The sequence below is a fragment of the Amborella trichopoda genome, chromosome 11, assembly GCF_054954075.1.
Source record: "Amborella trichopoda isolate Santa Cruz 75 chromosome 11, AtrichopodaSantaCruz75HAP2 v2.0, whole genome shotgun sequence".
Lineage (NCBI taxonomy): Eukaryota > Viridiplantae > Streptophyta > Magnoliopsida > Amborellales > Amborellaceae > Amborella > Amborella trichopoda.
In genome coordinates, this window is record NC_142346.1 from 6,866,820 (window position 1) to 6,882,883 (window position 16,064).

Genomic DNA, 16,064 nt, shown 5'->3' on the forward strand with positions numbered 1-16,064 from the left:
TAAACACCCATGATTGTTTACATGAGACTTCCAGTCTATCCATGTGTCCCTAAAGCTTGTCGCACAATGGGATAGAGTTTAAACCTCATCTAGCTAATTAAGGCTCTTATCCTAACTAAACTTTAGCATATGAGAATGAAAAGAACTAGAAGTGGTTGATCATTCAAAAATCGAAATTGATTTGCTATATAAAAAGAAGATATCAATGAACTTCTGTGAAAGGGTTTCATAGGATTTAACCAATTGTCTCAATCATGGGATATCATTGAGAAATTGGAATCCAAATTCTCAAAGGATTTCCTGCGATTATTCCTAGTATTGAATGAGTGAATCATCTATTTTGGTGTCTTATTGAACCAAAATGGTGTTGCTTCTCTAAATAATACGGGCTAGTATATACAATTAATCCACTGTAGTATGTTCAAAAGCATATTGTTTCGTTGAAGGCCCAGAACTCCCTCAGTAAGCTAGAGGGCCAACATTAGAAGGCCACTAATTGCTCCTTCAATGTACATGTTTGGCCTTTGGCATTCAACCAAATAATGAGTTTGCGACATCGACGACAAAACGGTACTTGACATCACCTTCAGCCAACCTTTTCATTGCTGTGTTGAGGTAATCCCTTTGAATAACCTCAATGTCAGCAGTAATATTGTGCTTCGCGCAAAAATCGATCATCTCTTGTTTCTCTTTCATCCCACCGAGTACACTCCCTCCTATAACTTTCCTTCATGTAAGACCGAATAACATGACTGAGACATATCTTTTGATAGATGGCACATCAAAAACAAAGAGATTGATTCTCAAATCGGAGTATTTTACAAAACATTCAAAATTTCAAATGCAAAAAGGTAGGATATTTCATTCTTGAAATAAAAGTCTGAAAAATAAGAGCATGTCGATATACAGATGTGATAGTTATGCTTACCAAATATCAAAGAGAAACGATGAAGCTGCAATCTGACCCGCCGAGCAAAATAAATTTCCCATTAGGCTTCAGCAAAGCTAGCAATGGCTCTAATGGATGGCCACAGGAAACTGTATCCATGATATACTCCATGGTTCCAGTTGCAGCCTAGGACAAAATTTAAATCAAGCAAAGCAAAGTATTACATATACTCGGATGAATAATATGCATGTTCAATAACAGGTATATAAACAAAGTTTTATAGAGAAAACTGGGAAAGGGGCTGCATTCATCGCGATAGCACACCCCATACCTCAGTTGCAAGTTCGTTGAGAATTGGTTGGGTGAAATAGGGGCAAAAAGATATTACAAATTAAGAAAATTTAAGCTTGAATTCTTCTTGTTATTAGGAATGCAAGAGCGTTATTTCAAGACGATATTTGCCCCCTTTCAATACTATAAATGTGTGTATAAGAAAAGGCACTTCATCCTCGGCATACAAGAAAACATAAGCTCTCTTTTCAATGCTTCAAAGCTCTATGCACCCGAGCTTGAAGCCGAGCAGGGGATCTAAATTCTAGAGCTGGAACCATGCCCTTTAGGGGTGCTCCCGATAACAAAGATTCAAACTGTCGTGATTTTATGAGAAAGTTATAATGCATAACTAGATAAATTGATTATGCAGTGATTAACAGTTTATAATCTGCTTGAACATTGAAGAACTGTTTTGCAGACCATGTAAACCATCCACATATTACAAATTCATGGTTATAGCTAGAAACTTGAATCAAATGCAAGAAGCCTATATGCATTACCGACCTTGTGCAGAACTGCTTTTGCGAACCATGTAAACCATCTACGTAATACACATTAATAGTTATTGAAAAAAAAATTAGCCCAATGTATTTATAGTGCATAATTATATAAAATAATTATGCATTGACTGAACAACTGTCTTGTGCACCAAATATGTAAACCCTTTATATAAAACAAACTAATAATTATACTTTAAAATTTGAATAAACTGCAATAAGTATTTTTGACAACATGAAATCATATATGTTATGGTAGCTACTCAATTTGCTACACCAATTGCTACTGCTACAACTATTGTTGGTGGTATAAGACCAATGGGCTAGAAATGCAATCTTTTAAGAAATTTCCATTGTATAAAAACTCAAGGGTTTAAATGCATGAATATCTTAATACATAACCATAATACATATATTCCAGCCTATAAACATGGTTCATACAAATTTGAATAATAAAATTCAACCCTAATAGGTCCCTTAGAAATCCGTAACTCAAAAATTCAATTAAACTGAATACAATATTCAAATATTCACATTGTACATCTCTACAACATATTGCATGACTTGCCCTCGCAATTCCTCATTATATTAAAATTATATGATAATTTCATCTTCATTCTTCATTATCATCATATATCAGAATATCTCATACATATCATACACTTGATCATAATAATTCAATAAGAGTTCAATTCGCATAAACAATAATGCATAGCATTAAAACTCATACCACAAGATTAAAAACCAATCTCAATATTCACACAACATACTCAATTGAACTAATCATGAATCCATTTATTAACTGTAAATATATCAAATTAATATGCAAACATAGATAGGGAAACCATGGTTCGAACCCCTTGTGCCCGGGCCACGAAATGGCCTTTTGAGGACTTAATTTTGTCCTATTGTCTAAGGCACAAGTGATAATAATAACTCAAGGAGATCAATACAATGGGAAACAAATGATTACCTTTATTTTACTTAATAGGGATCAAATCATGAAAGAGACATGTATCAAAATAGCTCTTCAAAGTTTGAGAGAGATGCTACACAAAATAAGGAAGTTAGGGTGAACTACACCATGTAGTTCATAAAGGACCACACAAACTTTTCAACATTAAAAATGGAACTCAATGGACTATATCTTATGCTCAAATATGATAAAATAAACTTTTCATCAGTTGTATATTCTCAATAAAAATTTCAGAAAAATAAGATAAAAAAATCCAGTTGAAACTACTCAAGATGATGGAGTAAGCAAGCTAGTCTACACATATTATATGTATGGACTATACTATTGCTTATGGACTCTTCAATATCAAGTTTTCATGACAAAAAATGAAGAAAACTGCTATAAATTAAGAATTACAGCAAACTTTGATAATGGAAATGGGGTAGAACTTAAAACTATGAGAAGAAAAATCAATACCTTAATGAAGCAATAGTATGGGCTTGATCGAACTACTCCATGGAAGGATTTCAAATAAAAGCTCAAGGAAGAAGATAGTCTCATGGGTGACCATATTTTTGTCAAGGGCTCTCTCTCTCTCTGTCTCTCTCTCTCTCTCTCTCTTTGAAGTGAATACTAAAGTTAGGGTTATAATTGATCCCATAAGTTACTTTTATACTTAGATCATAAAGATAGATTTGATCTTGATCCTTGATACCTTAGATCAATGACACATGAGAGGTTTTTTTCTAAGTCACTCATCCATATCTTATAACCAAGATCAATGGATGAGCTTTTGATACCTTTCACTCTTTAAAACTTAGATTTATAGTTATTTTACCTTGAAGTCCTTAGCTCCATGTTTTATTTTTCATTAAGTACAAATTCATGTTTACACTTGCCCATGGTTTTTGAATAATTTGTGAGACTCAATAAAATACAAGGATATAGACATAAAGGTAATATGGGACATCCACACATGTGAGTAAAATAGCTTATGACACCACCAATAGGATTTTAGCAACACTAAAGTTTAAAATGGGTCAAGACCATAAGGTGGAGCCACATAATATATACTCACATGCTACAAAATCATATGTGGATAATAATATGAATTAAATTAATTCTTAAATTTTTATGACTTCACACATGCCAAAAATAGCACATATGAGCAAAAAAAAAAAAATGTGACTTAAATCAAACTTAAGTCTTAACAATATATAACACTTTAAATAACAAGATAACTAGTTATAATATAATACCAACAAAAAGAATTAATGATAAATAAGTCCCCACATAGATATGATGTCAGCATGATGTCATCCACAAGTGGGGAGGTGGGGGTTGCATGTAGCATCCCTATGGTCACTTGGGATCCATTTGGCATCCCCATAGAATGTCTTTGTTTGGTATTTATGTCAAATAAATTTGAAAATCATATTTTATTGTTAAAAAAAAAAACTGAAAAAAATCTCCAAAAATCCCAACAATTATTTAAATAATTTTTCAATATTATTACACAATTTTTCATCAATATAAAATATTTTATCATCAATTTTAGATTAATCTGAGTCATAGGTAAATGAGATCTTTAGACTTATAACACTAGTCGAAGTCTACCATTGGGCTAATCTGAATGACGTTCGACCGGTGTTTCAAGCCAACCTAAGGGACCTATGCCTCACAGTCTATGGCAGAGGCACATAATTAGTTACATCAAAGTCGTTGAGCCAAAGCTTCCTGTCATCAGGGGTTCAATGGATTACTGGTGCACCCCTGTGGGATATATTCTTACTCAAATACATGGGTCTTTTCAAAGCACATGTGCACTTGCTCTTCTAAGTCGGATAATACTATAGAATAGTGGCTTCCCCATACGACTATGGGTGCATATTCTATAGAACGATCTCGTGTCAGGATACGAGCTCATGTCCCATAAGCCAACCATTCCATACAGGGCGAATACTCTTTTCAATACTCGGGTTCTATTATTCTTGATTGGATTATCTAAGCCCTGGCTTATCACATAAATTATGAGGCATTCTAATCAATATAGTCATGATTGGAAGGTGACCCTCATACCTCCTTGAGAGTTCACACTCTCAAAACGTATACTCTCAATGTCTCAAATACTAAAGGTATATGAATCTGGACCTCAGTTCGCCAAGCACCCAGATTCAGTCTTCTCTAACTCATACTAAGTATAAGACTATTGGCTTTAAGGCCTTGATAGACCACATAAACAACATTCTCCCACTTGGCCTTTTGAGGCCTTATAAACGATTATCTCTCTCATTCTTATATACAATGATATAATTTAAAATATTCATTCTCTACCATAAAAGCAATACTCATATCAAGCAAGGAGGCAAGTATCAACAATCAAGTTAACTTTCTCAATCTCATATCATGCATAAGCATAAACCATTGTATGCTCTATAAGCATAGTCAATTAACATGGTCCATTAACATAATCAATAGTTATGAACTAATAAAAGCAAGTGTGGTTAAACATAAGCAATCGCAAGAGCAAATTGTCAAGAACTATTTTTATGCCTAGTGTAAATCATATAAACCACAAATCACAATTTAAATGTCATGTTTGATCTCCTTCATCCACATATTTATTCAAATATCATGTAGTTTATGTATCAACATATCACATTATATTCACACCAATGCTTGACCTACTAATCTACTAGGTGCTAATTGCAGAAGTAATCGTCATCTTTAACAATGACATATTATAATAATGCAATAGTTATCCCTAAAGGAAAAGAAATATGGGAACATATGGTATGACAAAGAGTACAATACTTTTATGTGCATGTTCATGATAATTTATGCTCATAAAGATTGACATATATATTCACATCTATCTTCTTACTTTCTCTCTCAACATTTATTCATGTGCTCAAAAGTTCACAACTCTATATACATATCAATTCTCAAGTAACATAGATTTTACTCGAACAAAAGTTCATTAAAATCATGCTTTAATCTCATGCATTGTTCTCAAAGTTTCATGAGTCATGAACTGATACTTTATCTATTCAAAACCACGGTGTGGGAGTAGTGCTTGGACTTTTAAGCATTTCACCATTCAATACATTCAATCTTTTATTGATATTACACTCGGATTAGATGGGTAGCAGGTGTCATCATGAACCTATTAATTAGATCCAATCCCAAGATCAAGTGAGGTTCAATTATACATGTTCGAGTGACAAAACACATTATAAGTTCGAATCAATTAGGACAATATCTCATGTAATGTAGGACTTATCAAAGTTTATTGAATTTCTCTTACATTTAATCTCACAAATTATCTCATGATAAACAACCAATTACTTTAAGTCATCTGCATATAGTCCATATATAGATAGTCACTATCAATGTGACTAGCCTAAAAAATGAGGTGTCTTTATCATCATATAATCATATCATAATCCACATATAAATATGCAGCTCTACATACGGTCTCACAAACTATTAAAAATATTTTCAAATGGCTTTATGCGTACTCCACTAAAAGGCCTACTAGCTTTTTAGAGACCGGTAGAAGCTATCTAGTGGATCATCTATGTGAAAGTGAATGCATATGATCACCATGGCATGAAATGCATGTATAGACAAGTGATGATCTATTACCATAATGTCACACAATTAATCATTGAAAATTCAAAAGTCTATCAAAGAGATGCCTCACAACTCTAACAAGTGACATGTCTCTAAGTGACTTAAAACTTTTCACTGTGGCACTTAATGAAAACAATAATACATATAATACAACAGAAGAAAATGGCCCATGGGTTCATAAAATGATCAATTTTCAAATAAGAGGTCAAACACTCATTTCGGCTTTTATTTACAAATCATTCTAATTCAATGCCTCTTCCAACTTTCTCATAAGTGAAATTAATTTGAGATATAAGTGTTTCCAAAATCAATACCAAGGTTCTCTATTTGAGGATGGTATGGTTTTACTATTTAGACTTACTAAAGATTCTGCCACTGAAACCAACAAAGTTACCTTTCAAAATAACTTGAATTTATGTCTTAGAAAGCAGTTTATTTTTAACTAAAAATTCAAAGGTTTCAAAAAGGACTTTATTCAAAGATTGATGACTATGAGATACTCCAAAATATTAAGACAAACGTTTATGTGGTCATACCATAATGTTAAAAGAACATCTTCAAGGGTGATCTCCCAAAATAGAAGAAACATGGAGTTTAGCATAGTTATAACTCTTTAATAGAAAGACAATACAAAGTAGCAGTACACAAAATGGGGTGGAATCCCTTTTATGGTTTCTAACATCCTCTTGTGCTAAAAAATTTTAAATATAGAAATCCTCATTCAAAAGAACAAGTGTTTAAGATAAAATATATTTCAATACATTTTCTTAATTATTACAATCCATACTTAAGATACATTTTGGTTCGATTAATCTCAATTTCCAAAATAGTGAAAAACATGCTGCTATAAAGGAAAATGTTATCTCATACATGAAAATCGTTTTTCATGACTATTGAGCCTAACGTGTCATGCAATAATCCTCATATGACATTCATAACGTAATACCACATGCACTTATTCACATAAGAATTATGGTGGGATCATGCATCACTAAGTACTCACAATATGATAATATAATACGTCACATTATCTCATCATTTAGGAAAGCTCAAAATAATGAAGCATGTAGCTTGAGGCACCATAAGGATTAGTCAATGTCATATTCATGATACATCTCATGAGTTCTCAAACCATGAAGCAACTCACAAATAATAAACATTTCTCATATCTCATAATTCTCAAGCAATCACTAGTGCAATCCTTACATATGGCATATATATTGAATTACCTATATCCATAGGATCGGTAATTTGAATCATAGATCTAGAATCAAATTACTTAAGCATATTTCATATATCTTAAGCTTATATAAGAGTAGATACAAGCATTCAAAATCTCAATATGTAAGTATCAGCTTAATTCAAGTTTATAGCTTATGTGACAAGTTCAAGCCTTCCAATTATTAAACTCATATAATACACCAAGACATTCTACCAATAATTGCGCACATGATATCATAAAACCAAAATGGTAATTCTCTAAGAAATGAGTTCACAATATATTAAAATCATACTCATAAGTAAAAAGAAGTCACACCTTATGATTTAAAGTGACCAAGTCATAATGTGCCAATACCTTTGTCTTTGATCTGTGATTTGGTTTCACCCTTTATTTCTCTCTTTTGCAACTATGAACATTGTCTCATCCATCCACATGTGTCTCTAATCTTGTTGTCAACTTCATCACATACTATCCGGGACTAGTCCGGATCTAGACTAAGACTCGGGTATCGGGTATTAAAACTTAACACTCACGATTCGGTGAGGTTCATATAACCCTCCCACTTATCTAAAATACCCTAAGAACTCACAAGGATTTCAACAACTTATACTTCATAGTGGGATTACAAAAATATAAAGTATCAATGTCCTTCTCACACATTGGATATAGGAAATAATGTTTTTTTGGTTTTCGAAGATGAGTACGGTATAATTCAAAGGATATAACTTTAAATTTACACATCATTTAATCATGAGACTTGTTCTCAAATAAAATAAACTTCAAATTAAACAACTTTTATTTAGAAAGTCGCATTGAATAATGGTCCGAAGTAGATCAAATAACATGATTCTCATAAGGTTAATTTCTACTTTGTATAGCAGAAATTACAGTATGATACCCCTTAAGTAAAACGACCATAATTTTTCAAATATGGGGAATTTTCCTATGAGCCCAAATGTACATTTAAACTAGACTTGATTCCTCAAAAGTACAAAGTGGTCCTAACTCAGTCCCATGAGTTTTGATTGATCAAAACCCTACTAAAAAAAGTATAAAGTTCCTAGAATGTCTTTATCAGATCTAGCACACTTTAATAAATGGTCAATAACTTCCAAAATATACACAATATGATCATGAGACTTTTTCCATATGAAAATATACTTAATAACACAAAATACTACCAAATATTATTCTCTTATATAAAGTATTGAATACCTTACCATTCTCTCACAAATATACAATAGTTCCAAAAAATATTCATTCACAGTTCTCATACCAATAACACTATCAATTCTCAAATTCAAAACATATACATCATGGTAATCATGATCAAGTGTTTGTACAATTTAACAATTAAATTATACACAATATAGGAGAACTAAGGGGCCATATTAGAGCCCTGCTCTAATACCATTTGTTGGTGGTATAAGATCAATAGGCTAGAAATGCAATCTTTTAAAAAATTTCCATTGTATAAAAACTCAAGGTTTTAAAATGCATAAATATCTCAATACATAACCATAATACATATATTTCAGCCTACAAATATGGTTTATACATATTTGAATAACAAAATTCAACCTTAATAGGTCCCTTACAAATCCCTCAACTCAAAAATTCAATTAAATTGAATACAATATTCAAATATTCACATTGTACATCTTTACAACATATTGCATGACTTGCACTCGCAATTCCTCATTATATTAAAATTATATGATAATTTCATCTTCATTCTTCATCATCATCATATATCATAATATTTCATACACATCATACACTTGCTCATAATAATTCAATAAGATTTTAATTCGCATAAACAATAATGCATAGCATTAAAGCTCATACCGCAAGATTAAAAAACAATCTCAATATTCACACAACATACTCAATTTAACCAATAATGAATCCATTTAATAACTGTAAGTACATCAAATTAACATGCAAACTAACATGGGGAAACCATTTGAATCCCTTGTGCCCGGGCCACGAAAAGGCCTTTTGAGGACTTAATTTTGTCATATTGTCTAAGGCACGAGTAATAATAATAACTCAAGGAGATCAATCAAATGAGAAGAAACTGATCACATTTGTTTCACGTAATGGGGATCAAATCATGAGAGAGACATGTATCAAAATAGCTCTTCAAAGTTTGAAAGAGATACTATACAAAATAAGGAAGTTATGGTGAAACTACACCATGTGGTTCATAAGGGACTACACGAACTTTTCAATATTAAAAAGGGAACTCAATAGACTATTTTTATGCTCAAATATGATCAAATAAACCTCTCATCAATTGTATATTCTCAGTAAAAATTTCAAAAAAATAAGATCAAGAAATCAAGTTGAAATTACTCAAGATCATGAAGTAAGCAAGCTAATCTACATATACTATCTGTATGGACTATACTATTGTTTATGGACTCTTTAAATATCAAGTTTTCGTGACCAAAAATGAAGAAACTGTAAATTAAGAATTACAGCAAGTTTTGATAATAGAAATGAGGTAGGAATTAAAAATATGAAAAAAAAAATCAATACCTTAATGAAGCAATAGTATGAGCTTGATCAGATTACTCCATAAAAGAGTTTCAAATAAAAGCTCAAGGAAGAAGATAGTCTCATGGGTGACCACAATTTTGTCAAGAGCTCTTTCTCTCTGTCTCTCTCTTTCTCTTTGAAGTGAATACTCAAGTTAGGGTTATAATTGATCCCATAAGTTACTTTTATACTTAGAACATAAAGATGGATTTGATCTTGATCCTTGATGTTTTAGATCAATGGCACATGAGAGGCTTTTATCCAAGCCAGTCATCCATATCTTATGACCATGATCAATAGATGAGCTTTGACACCTTTCACTCTTTAAAACATAGATTTATAGTCATTTTACCTTGAAGTGCTTAGCTCCATGTTTTATTTCCCATTAAGTTCAAATTCATGTTTACACTTATGCCCATGGTTTTTGAATAGTTTGTGAGAGTCAATAAAATACAAATACATGGACATAAAGGTAATATGAGACATCTACACATGTAAATAAAAGATCTTATGACACTACCAATAGGATTTTAACAACAAAAAGTTTCAAATGGGTCAAGCCCATAAGGTGGTGTCACATAAAATATACTCACATGCTATAAAATCATATTTGGATAATAATATGAATTAAATTAATTCTCAAAATTTCATGACTTCACATATGCCACAAATGGCACATATGAGTAAAAAACAACATGTGACTTAAATCAAACTTAACTCATAACAATATATAACACTTTAAATAACAAGATAACATGTTATAACATAATACCAACAAAAGAATTAATGACAAATAATCCCCACATAGATATGACATCAGCATGATGTCATCCACAAATGGGGAGGTGGGGGTGCCATGTGGCATCCCTATGGCCACTTGGGATCCAAGTGGTATCCCCATAGAACGTCTTTGTTTGGTATTTATTTCAAACAAATTTGTAAATCATATTTTATTGTTTAAAAGAAAAACTGAAAAAATATCCAAAAATCCCAAAAATTCTCTAAATAATTTTTCAATATTATTACACTATTTTTCATCAATATAAATATTTTCTTAGCATATTTAGATTAATATGAGCCAAAAGTTAATGAGATCTCTAGACTTATAATGCTAGTCGAAGTCTTCTATTGGGCTAACCTGAATGACGTTCCAGCGGTGTCTCAAGCCGATCCCATGGACCTATGCTCCACAGTATATGGTAGAGACATATAATTGGCCACATCAAAGTCGTTGAGCTAGAGCTTCCCGTCATCAGGGGTTCAATAGATTATTGGTACACCCCTGTGGGACATGTTCCTACTCAAATACAAGGGTCCTCTCAAAGCACATACGCACTAGCTCTTCTAAGTCAGATAATACTATAGAAGAGTGGCTTCCCTATACGACTGTGGATGCACATGCCATGGAACGGTCTCGTGTCAGGATACGGGCTCATGTCCCATGAGTCGACCATTCCATACAGGGTGAATACTCTTTTCAATACTCGGTTCTATTATTCTCAATTAGATTCTCCAAGCCCTGGCTTATCACATCAACTATGAGGCATTCTAATCAATATAGTCCTGACTTGGAGATGACCCTCACACCTCCCTGAGAGTTCACACTCTCAAAACGTATACTCTCAATGCCTCAAATACTCGAGGTATATGAATCTGGGCCCTAGATCGCCCAGCACCCAGATTTAGTCTCTCTCTAACTCCCACTGAGCGTAAGACTATTGGCTTTAAGGCCTTAAAAGGGCACATAGCCAACAACTATAACCATTATTATAATTAGGGAAAATTACAAACAACCCCCAATACTAAACTTTCTATGCAAGTTACCCCTAACCAAACTTTTTTCCCCAAATACAAATTTCTAGCAAATCGCTCCCCCCCCCCCCCCCCCCCCCCCCCCCCAAGTAAAAAAATGTACCTAAAAATTTAATTTTGGCTGGAAATCACGTGGGCTTACATGGGCTGCCGGACTGCTATTTGAAATTGCTGGACCCTGTTAAACTAAAAAAAAGTGTCGGACCTCTCTTTGACATTGCTGGACCGCACTTTGAGCATGTTGTTGGACCGCATGGTCCTATTACTAAACCGCTCTTTGGCAGTGCCGGACGACATGTGCTTATTGCCGTATTATTCTTTGTCAGTGCCGGACTGCCACTGTTATGTATCATACCGACATTATACTGTCGGACCGCCTTAAGAATACACCGCATCGCTGCTTTGTTGGAAAGAGGAGAGAGAGGCATGGGTAAAAGTAAGGGAGGGTAGTTTAGATTTTTATTTCTTTTGGCTTGGAGATGTTTGCTAAGAAATTTTTTTGGGATTAAAAGTGAGAACAAAAGTTTGGTTGGGGGTAACTTGCATAGAAAGTCTAGTCCTGGGGGCTATTTGTAATTTTCCCTTATTACTATTATCATTATCATTATCATTATTATTATTATTATTATAGAATATTGTTTCATGAGTAGGCATTTGCATTTCTATATTTACGTCCTCCGAGGTATTATGCATCTATTTTAAAGATAGATGAAAATGGGCGGTCCAACTAAAAAAAATTGAAACTAATGTCCAAATGTTTTTTTTATAAAAATATTATTTTTAACTTTTTAAAATTTATTTCTTTTTCCATATTCATGATCTCCATGTTAGAGATTATATGTCCTTCAAAATTGGGTCCAAAAATCCATGGCAAAAATAGATTTTTAGGAGAGGACTCATTTATACATGAACTCAATGAAATCGTGTTCTATCATTATTACTACTATTATTATTATTATTGTTATTGTTATTGTTGTGTTGTTGTTGTTACTATTGGGATAATATATAATGGGATTGCATACAATGAGACCATTAACCTTTGATGCAAGGTGGTCACAATTACTTACAATTATCCGATGTGAAATTTGATAGTTTGGGTGTGTTACAAAGTTCGAGAAAATTTCTTTTGAAGTTTGAGCTTGGTCAAAGAAACTAATGCAGCTATCCAATTTCACATCCAATATCAAGATTAATTTAGACCACCTTGTACAAAAGGTAAACCAGATGCATTCTATACTTTTCCTTATTATTATTATCATTATTGGCTTAATTTCTCTCCCACTTTTCTCATCTTGTTTTAAGATCTCCATTGTACAGTGTACTAATTGAAGTCCATTACTTCAATGGCAAGAACTGAATTGGCATTATGAGCACTTGCTCATAATCTTGCTAAATCAAAGATTTCCTACCTTCATTTGCTGGGGATCAGAGCTAACCAAAAACCTATCGGCCCCAAGCCGCCAGTCGAGTGCTTCTTTCTTCTTGCTAGAAGATGTGCTGATGGCACTGACATTTAGCCCCAGGGCCTTAGCAATCTTTACTGCAAGGTGACCAAGACCACCAAGCCCAACAACCCCTAAATGCTTGCCCGGCTCTAGGCCATAATATTTCATGGGGCTATACACAGCGATCCCTGCGCACACCAGTGGAGCACTAGCATCAAGAGGGAGATTTTCCGGAAAACGAACAACATACCGATTGTGAACCACCACTTTATCTGAGAAGACTCCATGAGTTCGAGTGCCATCATAGTAGATCCCTTTGGGACTAAATATCACTTCCGAGCACAAGTTCTCGAGGCTCTGCTCACATAATTCGTACTTTTGGCATGACCCAACTGTGCCCCCCACTCCAACCTTGTCGCCCACCATTCATGTCGTCACAGCACTGCCCACCTCTGTTACACCCCCTACTATCTTGTGTTTGTTGAGGATTGCTTGTTAGAATGTGCAGTACATGAATACAGAGAATACTATGTCCTCTTTTCCTAAAATGAAAGCAAAAATTAGTATAATATGCACATGTATTCTCTTGCATGAACAAAAGCTCGTTTTTCTATTCTCTTGCCCGATAATCAGGACATCAGTCATTGTGCACAACTTTATATTAGATTCAAACTGAACAGTATGTAGGCACAAGAGAGAAACAGAGAGAGGGGGGAAGGGATAGAGAGAATGATCGAGTGATTCAATATAAAATACCTTGGAGAAAATCTTATTTTACAATAAATGGTCTCATTCTATACTTTCCTTAAAATTTAATGGTAATAAAATTTGAAAAGAAATAAATATTTTAAAACTTCTAAGTATTCTTATTAATGAAATATAGGTGCCTTACTAGTAATGAATGTGGTTAATAAGAAGAGTGATTTAACTCTAAAATTTTAAGTAAAATATAAAATGCTCAACTTATAAGAGGAAATTACAAAAGTCGGCCAACCCTTCTTTTTTCTTTTTTTTTTTCAAAATCTCCCCTCGATTTACTCGAATTTTGATTTTTTTTATTTTTTTAAAGTTTTTTCATTAGTAGAGCAGTGCTTTAAAGCTCGGGACACTACATACTAACGGAAAAACTTAAAAAAAAAACTCAAATTTGGGGTTGATGAAGGGGCAATTTTGAAAAAATAAAAATAAAAAAGCCGGTTGATTGACTTTCTTTATAATTTCCACTTATAAAAAGAGCATTTTATATTTTACCTAAAATTTTAAACTCCATACGGAAATCACTATAATAAAAAAGAGCCATTACCTCGCTTTATTTTAGATGATGGTTTGACCAAAACAGACATACCATACGAAGGAGTGTTCTTTTAAAAATTTTGTACTTAAGAAGGGGTATATTTATTGTATACGAGGTAATTAACATTTCATGGAGGCTACCCTTGCAGTAACAATGGAGGTTCCCCTTGGTTATAGCTTAATGGTGACAAGATTACATCCTAAATTTCCAACCTAAGAAGCCATAAAATTAATTAAAAATGTAAACATTAGGAAGTAAGGGGTACCTACCCTGGGACAAATGGATATATTGTAATCCCCCACTCATTCCTGGCAAAATGAAGGTCTGTGTGACAGATCCCACAATAGAGAATTTTTATGGTCACATCCTCTTTCCCAGTTGCCCTGAAACAACAAAAATGTTCCCCCAATCATTTAACAATAATAAAAATTAAGATTCGCAAGCCAGTCTCTCGACATTACAATCATGAATCCTATAAATTTCTAGAGCTGCAAATCAAAAATAAAATGCCTTTTGGTTATATAATATGTGTTTCAGATCTCAAGTATGGGAAACAATGGAACAACCGGCAAACCCCCTGTGAACTTTTATGCTAAAATATTGAAAAAATAAAATACCTGCGAGAGAAGTTAAAGGGAGATAGAAGGCCAGATGCATCCCATGCGGCCCACCCAATGGCCTTCTCGGGGTGCTCCTTTTCTGGAGAAATTGACATTTTCCTTTTAGAGAGAGAAAGTGGAGATGAATGAATTCTCTTTACAACCTTTGTCACACTACAGAGACTGTAAGTTCCAAATAACTTTGAGAAAGTAGATATCGCAACTTCGTCTTGTGGTCCTTAAAACGGTGTAGACGCCGTTAACTCGCCGTCTGATGCGTAAGTAATAATATAGAGATGATGACGTTGGCGGAATACTTCACTCGTGAGTGATTGTAGTGTCTCGTACTTGTCCTTATGCTCTTTCAGATTTTATAAAAAACATTTGTTTCGTTGGGGCCGAGATGTACAAAGCATCCATTTTAAAGATGGACGCAAATACGTGGTCCATTTATAACCAATTGTAATTAGTTGTCCAAATGTTTCAAAGTACAAAGCATCTAACTGATGCAAATGGGTGGTCCATCTAAAGTGTAAAGACATTTTGGTCATTTAATTTATATAAAGTTTCGTTTTTTTTTTTTTTTTTTTTCCAGGTTCGACCTACATTTATGATGTGACGTCCAAAATTTTTTCTAAAAATATTTTATAGAAAAATGAAAAATAATAACGATTGAATAAGGGGAGGATAGAACTTCTATGTTGTACTGGAACATAGAAAACTTTCCTTTTATTTAAATATTGCATATGAGTTTTTTTTGTAATGGGGTCATGCTTAAAGAGTTGAACCATTCTTTTTTTGAGTAATGATCTTATGGGACTCCATTTGTGTAGGATTT

General features: G+C 33.4%; 1 pseudogene across 1 annotated transcript; it reads right to left on the reverse strand.

The window, feature by feature from the left end:
• Positions 1-351: 351 nt before the first annotated feature.
• On the reverse strand, positions 352-15,615 carry LOC18444338 (putative cinnamyl alcohol dehydrogenase 9; annotated as a pseudogene). The gene is made up of 5 exons (XR_016044924.1): positions 15,245-15,615; positions 14,897-15,010; positions 13,298-13,875; positions 939-1,075; positions 352-727 (listed from the first exon to the last, which is right to left on the reverse strand). The product of XR_016044924.1 is annotated as a putative cinnamyl alcohol dehydrogenase 9 (transcript).
• Positions 15,616-16,064: the final 449 nt, after the last annotated feature.